At 46.4% G+C, this 18094-nt stretch overlaps 1 protein-coding gene across 3 annotated transcripts in view; it reads right to left on the bottom strand.

Moving 5' to 3' along the window:
* NCOA1 (nuclear receptor coactivator 1) overlaps positions 1–18094 on the bottom strand; it is a 1223800-nt gene that overhangs the window by 68144 nt on the left and 1137562 nt on the right. The window lies entirely within an intron of this gene.

Raw genomic sequence — 18094 nt, 5'->3', positions numbered from 1 at the left:
ACTAGAATATTCCTGTCCATGCGCGGGACCCCTGGAAACACAATCATATATGTGCCCCACATATATGTATCTCCATTTCATACATATATATATATATGAAAATAAGCAACTGCAGCCTTGTACACACCAGAGCTGAATAATGCTGTAAGGACTCCCCATTATATCATAAAAGCATACATTAGAAAAAGGGAAAAACAACAGCAAAACATGTTTTGAATCTGTTTTAATGCTTAGCAGTCAGAAGAAACTCTCACATAGGACTGAAAGCATATACAGCGGCCAGGCTGCATTGCAAAAACAGTCTAAAAAGACTGAAAAGCTAACTCATAGCAACATAGAGATAAACTGCCACCGTGCCTTTAAGGCAGTCATGACCCCAAGCTTCCCAACATGCCTCAGGGGTGACAGGTCAGTTGTTCTTTGCGGTGACTTAAAAAGCCATGACACAAAGAGTTGACATTACCCCATTAAAAACAATGATCCTTTGCCCGGGGAGGCGGGAGGGTTGCTTATGACTTTGATGAGGATACCCCTGGAAGAGAACTAGGATTACAGGTAAGTAACTAATCCTTCTCTTCCAGGGGATCCTCATCAATAGTCATAAGCACTAGAATGGAATAGCGAGCCTCACCTCATCCACTTGCGGGCAAAGGAAACATAACAGTAAATTAACCAATCAGCTCAGATAACTAAGCTTGGATAGATAGCTAACTATCCGAATAGATTCCTCAAGGAGGCCTGGCCCACTTGAGTATCAGCCCTGGAATCGGATTATAGACAATAATGCCTTGGAAAAGTGTGAACCGATCTCCAAGTTGCAGCCTTGCAAATTTCTGACATTGGAACTTCATGCAAAAAAAGCTACTGTGGCAGCTTTTCCCCTAGTGGGGTGTGCTTTAGGAGACAACAACAAGGGTTTATGCGCCAACTGGTAAACCAATTTTATGCAGGACACTATCCATCTTGAAATGGATCTTTTGGAGGCTGGGTAGCCTGTTCTCATGGCACCATAATTCAGAAACAATTGATCCAATTTCCTCATGCCATTGGTACCTTCCAGATAGTATTTAAGCACTCTTTTGAGGTCCAGGGAATGTAGTGACCTCTCCGCAGGAGTCGCAGGGTTTGGAAAAAAGGACGGTAGGGAGATTGACTGATTAATATGGAAATCGGATATAACCTTTGGCAAAAAGGCAGGGTGTTGCCTTAACACTACCCTGTCGTGGTGAAACACAGTATAAGGTTCTTTTGCACACAGCGCTTGGATCTCACGTACTCAGCGTGCTGATGTAATCGCTACCAGAAAAGCGGCCTTCCACGTCAGGTGCTGCAAAGAGGCTTAATAAATGGGCTCAAAAGGAGGACCCATTAATCTAGACAGCACCAGATTCAACTCCCAGGGAGGAGAAGGGTTTCGAACCGGGGGATACACTTTCTTCAACCCCTGTAAGAAATCTTTAACCACCTGCATTTGGAAAAAGGAAGGTTGGCTGGGTGACTTTCTGTATGCCTTAATGGCTGACAAATGAACCCTGATGAGGCATATTTCAAACCCGCTTTAGCTAAATATAGACGGTAAGGAAGAATGACGTCTTCCTGTCCCTTCGTAGGGTCGAAATGATTTTCAACACACAATAGGTAGAACCTCTTCCACTTAAAAGCGTATGACGCTCTTCTGGAGGGCCTCTTAGCCTCTTTCAGAATATGCATGCAGTCCTGCGGCAGATTCAAGTGTCCGTATTGTAGGACCTCAGGCCATGCTGTCAAGTTCAGGGAGGGAAGGCTGGGATGGAGAATCCTCCCGTCCATCCTGGTCAGCAGGTCCGCTCTGTACGGCAGCCTCCTGTGGGGGAGTACCGATAACTGAAGAAGGTCCGGGTACCACGACTGCCATGGCCAGTCTAGAGCTATCAGAATCATCTTCATGTTGGATCTGATGAGCTTGGACACCACCTTCGGGATCAGAGGCAGAGGAGGAGGAAAGGCGTAAGCAAATGTCTCTGACCAATCGATCAAAAGCGCATTCCCCCTTTCCCTGGGCGGTGGAATCTGGATGCGAAGGCGTGGCATTTTTTGTTTTTGTCGTCTGCAAACAAATCTATTGATGGGTGACCCCACTGTTGGAAAATATCTGCTACCACCTCGTCGTGCAGCACCCAGTCTGGCTGATCTTCGAAGTGCCGACTGAGTGCGTCTGCTTTGACATTCTGCTCTCCCAGAAGGTGCACTGCCACTATGGAGTGGTTCCGAGCAAGAAGCCAGTGCCAGATCGCTTGAGCCTCCAGGGAGAGAGGGCGAGAGCGCGTACCACCCGGTTTGTTTAGATAATACATGGTGGTCGTTTTGTCTGTTTGGATCAAGACCGAGTTGGACGTGATCGAAGGCAAAAAAGCTTTCAGAGCAAGATGGACTGCTCGTAGCTCCAACATGTTTATGTGGTAGGACTGTTCTTTCGTGGACCATCCACCCTGCATTTGAAGGCACCCCATGTGTGCCCCCCATCCTTATCAACAATTGCACTGGAACTGGTTGATGGAAAGAGACTCCCACCAACAGATTCTGCGGCCGAGTCCACCACTTTATGGAGGATTTCGCTGCGTGGAAGAGCACGATCCGATCTTCCCAGCGACCTGTTGCTTGGTCCCACATGTCTTCTAGATCTTGTTGCAACGGTCGCATTCTCAGCCTGGCGTTGGGGATGAGAAATATGCAGGAGGCCATCGACCCCAGCAGAGATGCCACTTCTCGGACTGCTGGGCGATCTGTCTGAAGCAGAGCCTTGCACTTCTGCTGCATTGAACAAAGTCTCTCCTCAGAAGGAAAAGCTCTTTCTTTGCTTGTATCCAGAGTAGATCCCAGATAGTGGATCGTCTGGGTGGGCTGCTGTACAGACTTCTCCATGTTGACATGAAGACCCAGTTTGTGTAGTTTCTGTAGACAGACTTGGAAATCGCTCCTTACTTGTTGAGGAGATGAGGAGCAAATAGTCTAAGTAAGGGTAGACGAACAGACCTTTTTTGTGTAGGGCGGCCGCCACCACTGCCATGCACTTGGTAAAGACTTGTGGGGCAGATTTCAGCCCGAAGTGTAAGACCTTGTACTGATAGTCCTTGCCTCCGACCACAAACCGCAGATACTTGCGAGGACGTGGAGCGTTGGGTATATGGAAATACTCTTCTTGGAGGTCCACCGAACACATCCAATCTCCTGCTTGCAGATGTGGACATATTTGATAAAGGGCCAACATGCGAAACTTCTCCTTCACGATGACTTTGTTCAGCAGGCGAAGGTCCAGGATAGGTCTGAACTTGTGCTCCTGGTCTCTTTTGTGCACAAGAAAGTACCTGGAGTAGACTCCCTTCCCTCGATGCGCGTAAGGAACCTCTTCTATGGCCTTTTTTGGTAGAAGGGTTGCCACTTCTTGCCGGAGCAACTTTAGTTCTTTTTGGAGGAATGTCCTTTGGAAGCACATGAAAATGTAGTGCGTATCCATTTAACAGTATATTGAGCACCCAACGATCTTTTGTGATGCTGCACCACTCTGCCAGATGATGTGAAGCACTTCCTCCCGCTGGTGAGGGCAACAGCGCCAGAGGAACCTCCCAGTCATTGCTTCCCTGCCAATCCGGCCGTGGTAGAGGACTGACTGCTGCTGGTCACCCCCTCTACCTCAGTTTGATTTACGGCCCTGGTACTGCGACTTGCCTTGTTTTTTTCCTTGGGACCACTGAGGGGTTTGAACCCACTGCTGGTATCCCTTGCGCTGGTTGGGCCTGTATCGATGCTTGAACTCTTTCTTCTTCTCCAAGCCAACGGCTTTGAGGGTATCGAGTTCCGCCTTCATCCTGCCCATTTCCTTATCTGTATGGGTGCCAAACAGAGAGGAGCCGGAAAATGGGAGATTTAGGGTTCTCTGCTGTGCATTCAGCTTGAGTGCTATCAGCCTCAACCAGGAGGATCTCCTGGGGCAAACCCCAAGGGCATATGAATGCGCCGATAGTGTAGCGCCCTCCGCTGCTGTGCTGATCACTTGGTTGGCAACAAGCGACCCCTTGGTGATGATCTCTTCAAAGTCCTTTTTATCTTCTTTTGACAGCTTCTCTTTGAAGCGCTCCAAGGAGTCCCACAAGGCCCTATCACAGTGACCTAATAAGGCTGCAGCACTGTAGACTTTTAATGATTAAGCTGCAAACCTTACGTCCCCTAGAGTCTTGGGACCTACTTTCTTTATAGGGGGAACCTATGAAGATGCCGCCACAGCATGAGTTTTCCTCGCTGCCGTAACGATAACTGAGTCTGCAGGCGGATCTGTCTTCAAGAAGACAGGGTCTGTGGAGGCCGGCTTGTATTTTTTCGTAATTCGAGCCGGTGTGGCCTTGATCATAGCTGGTGTCAGGAAAATGTCCATCACCGGTTCTAGAAGCCCAGGAACCAGGGGAGTAATGGACGGGACGCTGCTCTCTGGTGCAGAGTCTCAAAGATCACGGTTGTTGCCACCTGAGGGCTAGACATCTTAATGTTCAGCTTCTGAGCCCCGCTCTGAAGCACATCATGGTAGGTGTTGATGTCATCTATCTGAGATACTCTCGATAAAGGACTGTCCGATAGGGTAGGGGAATAATCCCTCTTCGATGATCGGGTGGAAGAAGAAGACCACGACGGTGTCCTTCTCCTTCTGCGATGAGAACTATGCCTTTGTTCCCGAGACCTGCCCGTGCGCTCCTCACGTCTGGGAGAACGCGATCTGTCCACTTCCTGCACCAATCTTTGTAAAGGTGATCTATGGAAGGGACCGGCGTATTCTTGCATCCGCTGAGTTGATGCTCCTGTATCCTTATTCCAGTGCTGCAGGGGGAGGAGCCATCTTGGAGACAAGTGCACAGCAGGGGAAGCCGCCCTGTGCTGTGATGGAGACCTATGAGTAGGTTTGCTGGAACGCTTGTCTAGAGAGGCAGATCTCGATGAAAGATGTCTGGAGGTATGAGAGGAAGAATGGCGTGACGCGGATTCTGTTACCAGAACCACCGATCCTTCTCTAGACCTCACTGAGGTAGGCCTTGACGTCGGGCGTGCGCCTCTCTTAACGCCGATCCGGACCTCCTTCTCGATGTCAATCTCCAGTCTGTTGTTGGATCCGGTATTAACAACGCCTGAACATCCCTTCGTCTCGATGTCGAACGTCGATGAGCCGACGATGGCGGAGGGGTTTTGCTCCTTGACGCCGAACGTCGTCGTGCAGATACAGATGAAGGGGCTCTGCTCCTCGACGCCGAATGTCTCCATGTTGACGACGGCAGAGGGCTCTTCTTCCTCGATGCCAATCGTCGTCGAAACGGCAGCGGAGGGGTACCAATCCTCGACCCCGATCGTCGCCGGGTTGACGACGGCAGAGGACTCCTGCCCCTCGACGTCGATCGCCGTTGCACTGACGAAGACGGAGGGGAACATGCCCTCGACACCAACGTTGTGCGGACGACGACGGGGGACTTCTACTCCTCGACGCCGATCGTCGCTGGGTTGATGATGGAGGAGGGCTGATACTCCTCAACGCCGACTGTCGCCGAGTTGACGATGGCGGAGGACTTCTGTTCCTCGACGCCGATCGTCGCCGGGTTTACAACGGGAGAGGATCACGATTCTTTGACGACGTACCTGAATGGCGATGTCTTCTAAACGGCGAGCCCGCCGTCGATGGTCTTTTCCTGGACAAATGACCTACCAGTGGTAGATTTTTCAGCGCCGAGCCCGACGCTGAAGTAGAAGGGTGAGGGATCTTGCTTCTGGATGGAGATCTAGCCCTCTTGGAGCCCTTCCTCACAGGTGACCTGCCTCTGGAAGACTTTTCTGCCAGCCCATAAAGACAAATTCTTTCTCTGTCCTTTAAAGTCCTTTTGGACAGGGTCTGGCAATGAGGACAACCCTTAGGGTCATGGTCCTTAGGCAAACAAAGAATACAGACCTCATGAGAGTCTGACCTGTCCTCCTTTTTACCACAAGAAGGGCAGCGGTCAAAAAGGGATGACATTTTGAGTGGAAAAAATGCCCCAAACTATAAAAAAAAAACAGAACCTTACTTCAGCAGATGGAAGACGTTGAAGTAAATCAAAAAAATTCCAAAAAGTCAAGATTATTTCTGACTAAACCCAGAAAGAAGTGGAGCAGTGTAACCATGATCCTTCCTGAAGGAGCCGGAAAGAACAACTGACCTAACTGTCACCCATGAGGCATGATGGGAAGCTGGGGGTCATGACTGCCTTAAAGGCACAGTGCCAGTTTATCTCTATGTTGCTATGAGTTAGCTTTTCAGTATTTTTAGACTATGCTATTGCAATGCAGCCTGGGAGCTGTATATGCTTTCAGTCCTATGTAAGAGTTTCTTCTAACTGCTAAGCATTAAAACAGATTCAAAATATGTTTTGCTGTTGTTTTTCCCTGTTTCTAATGTATGCTTTTATGATATAATGGGGAGTCCTTACAGCATTATTCAGATCTGGTGTGTATAATGCTGCAGTTATATATATATAGATACATATATGTGGGGCACATATATGATTGTGTTTCCGGGGGGCCGAGGCATTGGGTGGGAATATTTTAGTGCTTATGACTTTAATGAGGATCCCTTGGAAGAGAACTGCAGATCTCAGCAGCTGAATATTCCCAAGTGACAAATTGTAAATGTAAACCTTTCCATAGCTCGCCCTTTGAAGAAGGTGCTGGCTCCACCACAGCAGTGCAAGTGAAGCCAGGGTGAGACCACTGGAGCTATATAACGCCCACCAGGGTGCACTGATGTAAGTTTCCCAACCATTTTTCCCCAAGCCTTTAGCGGCAGAGACTAGGAAACGATAGAACAATCTGAGATGGAACGGTGCAAATTGGAACATTATTATTGTTGAATTATGACCGACCTTCAGTATGGGGAAGCATATGATCAGTTATAGGTTATCTATCAAAAAGATTGTTACTGAAGGTAAGTGACATTTTCTTCTGATGGATACTTCTACCTGCAGATTCCCCATCTGTTGAAGATATTCCAAAGCAGTACATCTCCTAGGTGGTAAATCTGAAGGAGTGGTCAAACAAGGAAATCTCGAGCACTAAACGTGCAGAATGGCCAGTCCTTCTCATCTTTGAATCCAAGTAATAATGCTTAGCAAATGTGTGAAGGGGCGCTCATGTTGCTGTGCGACAAATCTCAGCCACAGGAACACCCCTGGTGATTGATGATGTAGATAACTTTGCTCTGTATGAATTTCTGTTTATCAATGGTGTAGCATACCTTTATACGAAGTATAACCAGCAAGAATAAGTCCTTTTCAGTACAACCTTGCTACCTGCGTACCCCACAAAGAGCTGGTACAGTCAATACAAAAACTGACCACTCGCCTGAGGTCGAGCGGGTGTATCCTCTCATTCTTGTTGGTGGGGTGAGGTGGAGGAAAAAGGTAGACAGGGTAGTGGATAGTTCTCAGATGAAAATCTGCTACATGCTTTCAGCTCACCGAGATGCCTTACAAAGTTAATAGCCACAAACAAAAAAAATTCTTAAAATTAACAATCTCTACTCGCAACTAAGGGGCTCAAAAGGAACATTCTTCAAGAAGTTCAAAACCAGAAATGAATGGGGGATCTTACCTTCTCTGTCAGGAAGTACTGATATAGGCAGCCGTACCACCTTGAATCTCTACAAGGCCAAATGTGACTTATCTCCAAATAGGCAAAATCCATCAAAAGAGCATGTCCATAAGACTTGTCAGCACGTCTTTGGAGAGTAAGGTGGATATAAGCCAGGCCTGACTCCTCAGGCCTATTTAGGATCCCAGAGCTCCGACCACAGAACCTACTGTGCCCAGGCCTACCCTCATATTCTTCCATGAGGTATCCTGGTCATTTCTTACCATCTTTGCAAAGCATCCTCTAAGATGATCTGGGATACCTGGGGTCACCAAATTTGCTAACTCCAGTTTGTTGGATTCCCTGTCTGGAAGGACCATAGGGAATGCACTCTGTTGAGGGGAGAGAGGATAGGAAGGATCATCAGGCCTATATTCCCTGGAGATGAACCTATTAACTGCTAGAGCTGAGGTGGGTTTATCCCTCACCTTCCTAACGGGCTCAAGGAGAGCTTCATTAAACAGTAAGAAAGGCACTGATGTAGATGAAACCCATTGGAGAACCTCTGTTAAAATGTTCTCATTTCCCTTCACTGTGGGTAACTCAAGCTCCAAGACTTCTGCAGCCTTGCTAAGCACTGAAGGAAAGGATCCCAGATCATAAGGGGAAAGGCCTACTGGATATTTCATTTCTGCCTCTCGTGACGTGTCCAGCCCACTGCAATTTGGAGGGCAAGATAATCAGCACCTCTATGGGATACTAGGCAGTCACAAACAACTCCTTTATAGTTTGCAGCAGTGCTGGTGTGGGTCTGGCTCAGACTGAGATAACTCCTTGTGACAGGCCTCCATTATTCTTTCCCTCTTGAACTGTAGAGAATAGCCTTTGGTTTGAGAGGCTTCTTTGGAGGGGCAGGTGACTGTGGTAGTGGTGTTGTCAGCACTTGTAGAAGCTCTGTAGCTAGCACCAAGCCAGGCATCGGCATTGAAGCTGGCAGACACTGTATTGGACAAAGACCTAGAGCTGGGATGCCAATCAATATATCGTGTTGAGGGTGGGCCAACTGCTGTAAATCCATTTGGAGCCCTGAAACAAACACATGGGGCCCAAAAGTGCACCAGAAGGGACCACAGTCTGCTTGTAGAGTCCCATCACGGCACTGAGGAACTGAGCTAGATCAGCTCCTGGTGCCCGGAAACTTTGGCTACACCTTTATCAGTGTTAGAACTGCGATTGGTACAGGCAACAAGAGGTTAGGGGATGGATGAATGGTGGGCACTTGAGAAGGCTGCCCCATGAAAGGAAGCTACTTAGGCAGTGTAATGTTTACATGCTCCCACCATTGGGAAGACTCTGCAGGAGGTGATCAAATCCTCGACTGTGCTGTGGTTGAAGGGAATGCCCGTTATTCTTTCTTTTGGAGTTTTCTCGATTTTCTTTGAAGACTTCGATGATAGAGATGAGGTCGACTTCCAGGGAGACCTTGACCTGGATCTCAATTGCTGCCAAACCTGTCACGGTTGGAGGCCAAATAGATTATGTCCTTGTGCTCTTAGATGGCCTTGGGGTGCATGAGGCTGCATTTGTTGCAAAACTTCAAATCATGCTTCGACTCTACGCATCACAGGCACACCTTGTGAGGGTCAGAAATGGACATCTGCTCATAACAATTGCAACAGGATTTGAAGCCACATTTTCTTAGTGCTGACATTTTCTTAGCCCTGCACTTAATTTTTAGGAAAGAAATCTCAGAGAAAAAACATTGAGAGAAAGAGGAATTAGAGCAGCCTCAAATCTGCATTGAAGTGTGAGGAAAAAGTGGAATGACATCAGTGCGCCGTGGTGGGACATCACCTTAGCTTTACTTCCAGTGCTGGGACCCTTTTCTGGCATGACAGAGCTATGCAAACGTTTCCAGATCTAGTCTGGTGCTTGGGCATATGCGACAGGTGAAGGATCTGCAGGCAGAAGAATCAATCAAAATACAAAAGAACAGGAGTTAAAAGATGGGCAAATACTAGGCATAGTTAGAGTTACCTTTTTGCTTTGTTTTTCTTTTTCGTCCCGTTTCAATAGTTAATGTATGGGGGAACGTTCTTGACTCAGAATGTACATGGGAAACAGAGATAATGTCGATACATGATGTCTGATATTAAGATATGTGGCTGCAAGATGAAAACGAGTTACTTACCTTTAACTTTGGTTCCTCAGTATTGGTAACTTTCATAGATTCCCATGCTTTTGTATCATTCCCCGTCGTCGGAATGGGAGTCTCGGTAACAAAAATAACAAAGCAGTAGGTACAAAAGAGAAAGAAAAAGGCCTAGGCCTCATTCCCTTTTGTAGCATTTCACCCTCTTAGGCGTCAGCCAATCAGAAGAGCCTCACCCCATAGAATTCTCCTGACGGAACCTCAGAGCCTCAGATTTTTGTAGCAGTTGTGTAACAGTCACCATATCTGCTGAAGGCTGAGCTTTCCCCGGGGGAGGTGGGTGGGCGCATGGGAATGAAACTATGAAAGTTACCAATACTGGGGAACCAAAGTTACAGGTAAGTAACTTGTTTTCCTGCCCCAGTATTGGAACTTTCATAGATTCCCATGCTTTTGTATCAGAGTAGCAAGCAGTTAGCAATAAGAAAAACACATTTTGTGTCAAATACATTGCAATAGCTAACATGACATAAAGATACAAAATGTGCACAGTAATGGAAGGTGGGATAGTAAGGAACGCTCACCAATTATTGGAAAAGGTTCCTCATGACAGCCTGGCCCACTGCTGCATCCTCTTGCTGTAAAGATTCCAAGCAGTAATGCTTAGTAAAGGTGTGGACGCTGCTCCAGGTAGCAGCTCTGCAAATATCTTTAATCTGCACCCCTGCGAAGAGGGCTGTTGAAGAAGCCACTGATCTTGTGGAATGTGCCCGAACCCTGCCAGTCAGTGGTTTACCTGCTGCAGTATGGCAATGTAGAATGGCACTCGTAATCCATCTTGCAATCCCCTGTTTTGACAGCGGGAGACCTTTGCTCCAAAGCAACAAACAATAGGGAGGATTTCCGAAATCCCTTGGTACGATCTAAATAGAATTTTAAACATCGTTGAACATCCAGAGAATGCAGCGACTTCTCCGCTGGTGTAGCAGGGTGAGGAAAGAACGCCTTTAGAATAACCAGCTCGTTCAAGTGGAAGTCCGAGGGTACTTTGGGTATGAATCTTGGATTAGTTCTCAAGATAACTGTGTTTCTTTTAAATTGCAGGAAAGGCTCTTGGATTGTGAGAGCCTGCAATTCTCCAATACGTCTTGCTGATGTAAAGGCAAGAAGGAGAGCCAATTTCCATGAAAGGAACTTCATGTCTGAACGATGAATTGGTTCAAATGGGCTCTTCATGAGTTGAGTGAGGACTAGGTTTAGGTGCCAGGTAGGAGGCAGAGGCCTCACTGGTGGATAGACCCGGAAAGAGCCCTTTAGAAATTGTTTCAAAATTCTGGAAGACCACAATGAAGGACCAGACTCAGACCGTCTGTATCTTGAAATGGCTGCCAAATGAACCTTTATAGAAAAATGGTCCAGCCCTGACTTAGCCAGGGACAAGAGATAAGGTAGAAGTTGGTGAGGCTTTGAAGTAAAGGGGTCAACTGTCTCTCTCCTGCACCAATTACAAAATCTCTTCCATTTTAAGCGGTAAGTCATGTTTGTGGAAGGAGCTCTCGCCTGGGAGAGGACTTCTTTGATTTCAGCAGATGGAGCTCCGTGTACCAGAACTGTCTCGGCCAAGCAGGGGCTATTAGGATCATCCTGCATGGTTCCACTTTGATCTTCCTGATCAATCTCGGGATCAGTGGAATGGGGGTAAAGGCGTAGACAAATGTCCTTGACCAGGCTCTCGAAAGCGCATTTCCCAATGATCCTTGGTGGTGAAGCCTGCTTGCATAAGACCGGCATTTCTTGTTGGTCGGTGTGGCAAAGAGATCTATTGTTGGTCTGTCCCACTGGTAAAAGACCTCTTCCAGAACCTGTTGGTTCAGGTCCCACTCGCGACTGACCGAGGATAACCTGCTCAATCTGTCGGCATTTTCGTTTAGAATTCCTGGCAAGTGTTCTTCCTGCAGCGACATTCCATGAAGGATCGCCCATTCCCAGATCTCTTGAGCTTCCTGCGACAATGGAAGAGACCTTAGTTCCTCCCTCCTTGTTCACATAATGCATGGCCGTGGGGTTGTCCATCCTGATGAGCACTTGTGAATCTTTAAGGCGAGGGAGAAAGGCTTGCAGAGCCAATTTTATTGTTCTTAGTTTTAAGAGACTGATGTGGAGCCGACGACCGTGAGGAGACCAATAGCCACTGACATGTAGGTCTTGCATCACCGCTCCCCAGCCCTCCAAGGACGCATCTGTTGTCACTACCTGAGGAGACGGATCGCTTATGAAGGATAGACCTTGGGATAGGTTTCTCTGGTCTGTCCACCACAGGGCCGTTCTTTTCATTGACGGAGTGATTTTACTTTGTCGTCGAATGACCCGTGAACCTGTGTCCACTGGATGTCCAGTTGTTCTTGAAGAGAACGCATTTGCAGACTGCAATGAGGAATCAGAGGTATACATGATGACATTACCCCCAGCAGGGACTTGTAGCGGCGTACTGAAAGACACCTTCTTTTTTGTATGTCCAGAGACATGGACTGCAGTTTCTCTCGTCTCTCTGGAGTTGGAAAAGCCTTTGAGAGTCTTGAGTCCAGGATTGCTCCCAGGAAACGTGCCTCCCTGGATGGGATCGGAGACGATTTGTCCTTGTTTAACGTGAGACCCAAATTTTGAAAGAGGTTTGTACAAGCCTGAACCGCGTCCTGCGCAGCTCCCCTGGACGGGCCTTCAGTAACCAGTCGTCCAGGTAAGGAAAGACTTGAAAATGATTCCTTCGCAGGAAAGCCGCTACTGGCACCAGCACCTTCGTGAAAATCCTCGGGGTTGAGCGAAGACCAAAGGGCAAAACGCTGAATTGAAAATGGCTCTTGGCTACTGTAAAGCGTAGGAACCTTCTGTGCGCTGGGTGAATAGGGACATGAAAGTACGCATCTTCGAAATCGAGCGTGGCCATGAAATCCCCCAGATTGATGAGCTGCAGGATGTCTTGAAGAGAGACCATCTGGAAAGACAGGGAGATGAGATAGGTGTTGAGCTCCCTGAGATCTAAAATGGGGCGCCATTTCTCTAGCGTCTTCCTTACCAGGAAGAACCTGGAATAGAATCCCTGTCCTTTTTGGTCGGCAGGAACTGGCTCTATTGCTCCTTTCAGGAGCATTTGATGTGCTTCGAGCCGCAGGAGACACAGGTGTTTCGATGGAATGGCTGCAGGGGCTTTGGATGGTGGGATTTGAGTGAATTCTAAGGTATGGCCCTTTCGAATGATGTTGAGCACCCAACGGTCCGATGTTATCCTGGACCAATTCTGAAGGTATTGGGATACCCTGCCTCCAACTGATGACTTCCTGGAGGAGGGCACAGTAGGAAGAGCCAGGAGGCCGCTATTGACGTTTGGAGGTATCACGTCCCTGGCGAGCTTGCTTCCCTCTATTGTTAGGCCTGGAGTAATTGGAGGATTGACCCTGCCTTTGTTGATAAGGCTGGCGGTACTGTTGCGAACCTGAGCCGTAGGAAGAGTATCTCCGTTGTTGATAAGATCCTCTGTAGTTTGTACTCTTTCCTCTGGACCCTCTAAAAGGAGTCTTGCGGTACTGTAGAGTACACAAAGATCTGGCGGTCTCAGTGTCCTTTTTTATGTCTTGGAGAGTGTCATCAATCAATTTCCCGAAAAGTGCCTCTCCATCAAAAGGAAGATCTAGGACCTTATTTTGGATCTCGGGTCGAAACCAGGTTGCTTTCAGCCACCCCTGGCGACGAAGGACTGCAGCCCCCACCAGAGACCGAAACGCCGTTGTGGAAATGTCCATGGCGCAGTCAATGATCTCCATAGATGTAGCCTCTCCCTCCTGTAAGACTTTCTTTGCTTCTACTTTTGATTCCGGGGGAAGCTGCTCCAGGAACGGTGCAACATCACACCATAGCTGGCGATCATGTCTGCCCAATATTGCCAGGGCATTAGCTGCACGCACCAGGAGGCTCGCCAATGAAGAGAATCTTTTTCCCGCATTGTCCACTCTCCTTCCTTCCTTGTCCGGAGGAGTTGTTAAAGGAGCAGAGGCGTTGCAGGATTTTCTATGAGCCGCCTGGGAAATCACCGAGTCCCGTTTTGGGTGACCCGTCAAGGCAGCTGGACCATCGTCAGGCGCTTTGTATTTCTTATCAAGACGCTGTAGTACAGGGACCACCATTGCTGAATTGCTGAATTCTTCATCGCCTTAATGCCTTCCTCCCATAGATGCTGCACTATCGGTATGGATCTTGTCGACTTCCTATAAGGTTCCTTGAAACCGTACAAGAAACACTCAGTGGCCACCGCAGGCATTGCCAACTTAAATCTGCCAGTCGCTCTTTCCATTAACTGATGGAATCTGCCTATATCTGCCGGAGGGGAATCCACCGTGTCCGGACATGGAGATGAAGGGTCCGGAATGATGTATTTATCCCATTCCGTAGCTTGAGCACCATCGTCTGAATCATGATCCTCATCCGAGGAATAATCATGGGTGTCTACTGGCCTGGAAGGCTCTTCTGGCATTGATGTCTGTAGTTGAGGAGACACCTGAGCTGGTACCTCAGGAACAGCTGCTGAGGTAAATGCCGTGACAGGAACGGCTTGTACAACTGGAGCCGGAGCAGGCTTTGCTGCTCTAGATTTGTAATCCTGTAGCATCTTGTGTAGATCTTGCAAGAAAGAAGACGGAACCGAAACCATGCCCTGATCTGAATATTGATGTGGTTGGGCAGAATGATGATGATGATGATAATCAGCCTCTTGGTCATACCCTCCTTCTGAATCCGTTTCCTGGCATTTTACCAGAAGTTGAGAAGGACTGTCAGCATAGTCATATGAGTCCTGATCCTCCTCCTCTGACTCATCCTCATCCAACAGTAGCGCTGGCGGAAAGGGGGTTACCCTTCTCGGAGAAGTCATGTCCTGCGTAATTCTGGTCATTGAGATAGTGATTCTCTTCTCCGATGCCAAAATCTTCGACGGTCCCATCGACGATGGAACCGAAAATGCAGCCGTCGTCGGCTTAGTCGACGGAATATGCCTCGTCGACACTGAAACACTCGGCGACAAGATAGGTGTCGTTGTCGCTGCCATCGACAAGACTGTTGACATCGTCGTCGTTGTCAATGTTGTCGTCGTCGACGCTCTCGTCGACGACACTGTCGTCGTCGCCACCGTCAACAAACTTCTCATCGGCGCCATCGTCGTTGACGTTGTCGTGGTCGACTTCACCGTTGACGTTGTCGTCGTCGGTATCCTCGTCGTCGACAAAGGTTGTAGCCGTTGTCGATGATCCTGTCGTCGTTGGTTGTCCCGTCGACGAGCCCGTCGACGGAACCAGTATCAGTTTAGGCTTCTTTTTCTTCGTCGATGGAGCCTCCGGCGACGACGCCTTCATCGACAACAACCTGGAACTCCTTTCAGAATTTCATGAAGATGGGGAAGTGGGTTTTCTGAAGGCTGGATCAGTCTTCAAACCCTTAGAAGGCGTAGATGGTCCCACCCTCTCCTTTTCACCACGGTGAGGAGATTCGCCTCGACCTTGGCTCTCAGACTCTCTGGGGGTCTTTTTTGAGGCCTTAGAAGGATGCTCTATAGAAGGAGAAGGGGAACCCCTACCCCTTTTGACTGACCTTCTTGATGAAGACTTAGAGGCAGAGTCCTCACTGTCACTGGAGACAGTATCCTTCCTGTACTTCAACTTCTGGAGCCATGTCAGAAGCCTACCCTCACGGTCCAGGAGGGTCTTGGTTGAAAAGGTGCGACAGATCTTAGCCTTGTGGTCAGGATAGAGGCAATAGATGCAGTCTTTATGATTATCCTCAATGAAAAGCCTTTTTTTGCCAGAGGTGGAACATGGCTTGAAAAGGGCCTTCTTCTTCTCCTTGTCAGACTTCCTGGAAGGATCAGCTAACAATCTGAAGAGAATCTGAAAAGAATCTGAAGAAAAAACCTTGAAGAAACTCTCTGAAGAGTAGAAGTTGAGCAGAGCTAAAAGGAGACTCCCTAGCACAACGTGCTGTAAAAAATCTGAGGCTCTGAGGTTCCTTCAGGAGGGTTCTATGGGGTGAGGCTCTTCTGATTGGCTGACACCTAATTTTGGTCTCTTTTACAAAAAGAGGGTGATATGCTACAAAAGGGAATGAGGCCTAGGCCTTTTTCTTGCTCTTTTGTACCTACTGCTATGTTATTTTTGTTACCGAGACTCCCATTCCGACGACGGGGAATGATACAAAAGCATGGGAATCTATGAAAGTTCCAATACTGGGGCAAGCTAAATACCCTGCACTGTGTCTATAAAATCAATAAAATATGTTCTTACAAAAAAAATACAAAAGAACATTTGCTGGAGACACAATATTCCATACTATTAATCATTTGTGCCACCAGCCAAAATTATAAAATAGTCTATATTACCATATTTTGTAGCTTATATTCCAGAATACTTCTGCAATTTTAATTATACCTGCGATTTAGGAGAATACATCTTAATCTAAATTAACATTATACTATGCATTCAAAATTAATATTTTTTTTATTTGAATTTTTGGAACACACTCAATGCAAAATGGTCTACAGTAATATAATTACGCATTGAAGTCATTCTGCTTCCATTTGCGCATGCGTTTCTTTATTCATGCCCATTATCAAACTATCATTGTATCTGTATAGATTAAATAAAGTCTTGAATTAATGGAGGACAGCCAGAAAGACAATCCTTTGTTTCTCAAGAAGACCGTTGAAATAAATTAACTAAATTCATGTCTCGTGGAAATTTAGTCTATAATCCAAGTCTATTTGGATTCCTTTTGTCTTTAACTTAGGCTTTTGGTTTTCTCATCGTGAACAAGTTAAAAGGTCAATTACTTGTGTAGTTCTGGTTTACTATTGCACAAGTCATTACGAGCTATGCACAGTGACTGGATAGACTGGGCCAATATTTCCAAATGCCACAATATGTTGGGCTATTTTGCTGTTTAACTTTTTTTGGTACTGCATAGAGATGTGTTCATTGACATATCAATATGCAAGTCACATAATTTGTATTGCAGGTAATACGCTGTCTAATTGCATACCACTTTATTGAACTGGTCACTGTTGAGACTCCATATCAATAGTCCAATCCCAAAGGATGTTACGGTACATAAAAAAGATTGTTTTTGAGAAATTTAGAAGGACTTAAAATAGCAATGCATTTATAATTTGGTAGGGATGTGACAATACGAAAACTGCAGCCCTGATCCTGTTCCAAAAGTGCCAATGGTTTCTTCAAAACGTGTTCTTTACTGTAGAAGGCTGATTATAATATATAATGTGAACATTCATTTGTAATTATCACATCGCCCCTAGCCATGCGCATTACTCTTGCTAGTCTCCACTGTACACCTACAAACTCATGTCTGTATAGATCAACAGAATATCCTCTTTCTTTTGTATTCTAGCAGACATAGCTCTGGGCTTCCATGCGCAGTTTTGCTTGTGGTCTCCCAAAATGTCCTTCTCAAGTGTTAATTGCTTAGAGCAATGTGTGTGACAAATTGTGTTGTAGATATTGTCTTTATCAGCTTATTGTCTGTTGCCTATATATTTGAATATAAAAACTCAATGTCTGCCCAAATATGTTTGCAAGTATGTTTCAAAAGTTGCTATGCAGTGTTGCAGGATATTCTGGCAGTATTTAATGAAATCCGTTCCACAGTAGGAAGAGACTGCGCATGTGATATAAACTCATTAATAAGTGTTCATCCCAGTTGCTTCTATTGTTTTGACATGCACATGTTCTTGCTGCGTGGCCCATAATTAATTTGCCATCTGACATAAAACATCATGTCCATATAACATTACTTCATATTTGAAAGAAAGTGATCATTAAAGACATCTCTATTGTTAGAAGGTACATATTTTTTACATTTCCAAAACATCTTTATGGGGGAAACAAGTGAATTTTTCATTTATGAGACATCGTAGAGCTTTTATCATGCATACTTCTAGTACATAAATCAGTTACATCTAATGTCACTTGTAGAAAAATATTACCCTCGGAGGTATTAATTAGAAAGTGCAGAAATGTTTCCACCATCAGAGCAAAATAGTGGTGTAAAAGTGCCAATTAAAAAAAAGGCTTAATAGGAGGGGACTGAAGACCAAACATATGGGTTTGGAAGCCATCTGTGTCCAGCACCATGGTTTGTTGATCAAACTGATCAATTACACGTTTTGTCAGTGCTATAGTATTGTAATAAACCATGGGAAATAATGTATCAGCCGCTGACTTTAGTGAATGATTTCTGGTGATTTAAAAAATCTTTTAAAATAAAGCACACACC

Source organism: Lissotriton vulgaris, chromosome 6 (assembly GCF_964263255.1).
Source record: "Lissotriton vulgaris chromosome 6, aLisVul1.2, whole genome shotgun sequence".
NCBI classification, from domain to species: Eukaryota; Metazoa; Chordata; class Amphibia; order Caudata; family Salamandridae; genus Lissotriton; species Lissotriton vulgaris.
The sequence above is the reverse complement of the archived record's forward strand: the minus strand, read 5'-3'. Positions and strand labels throughout refer to the sequence as shown.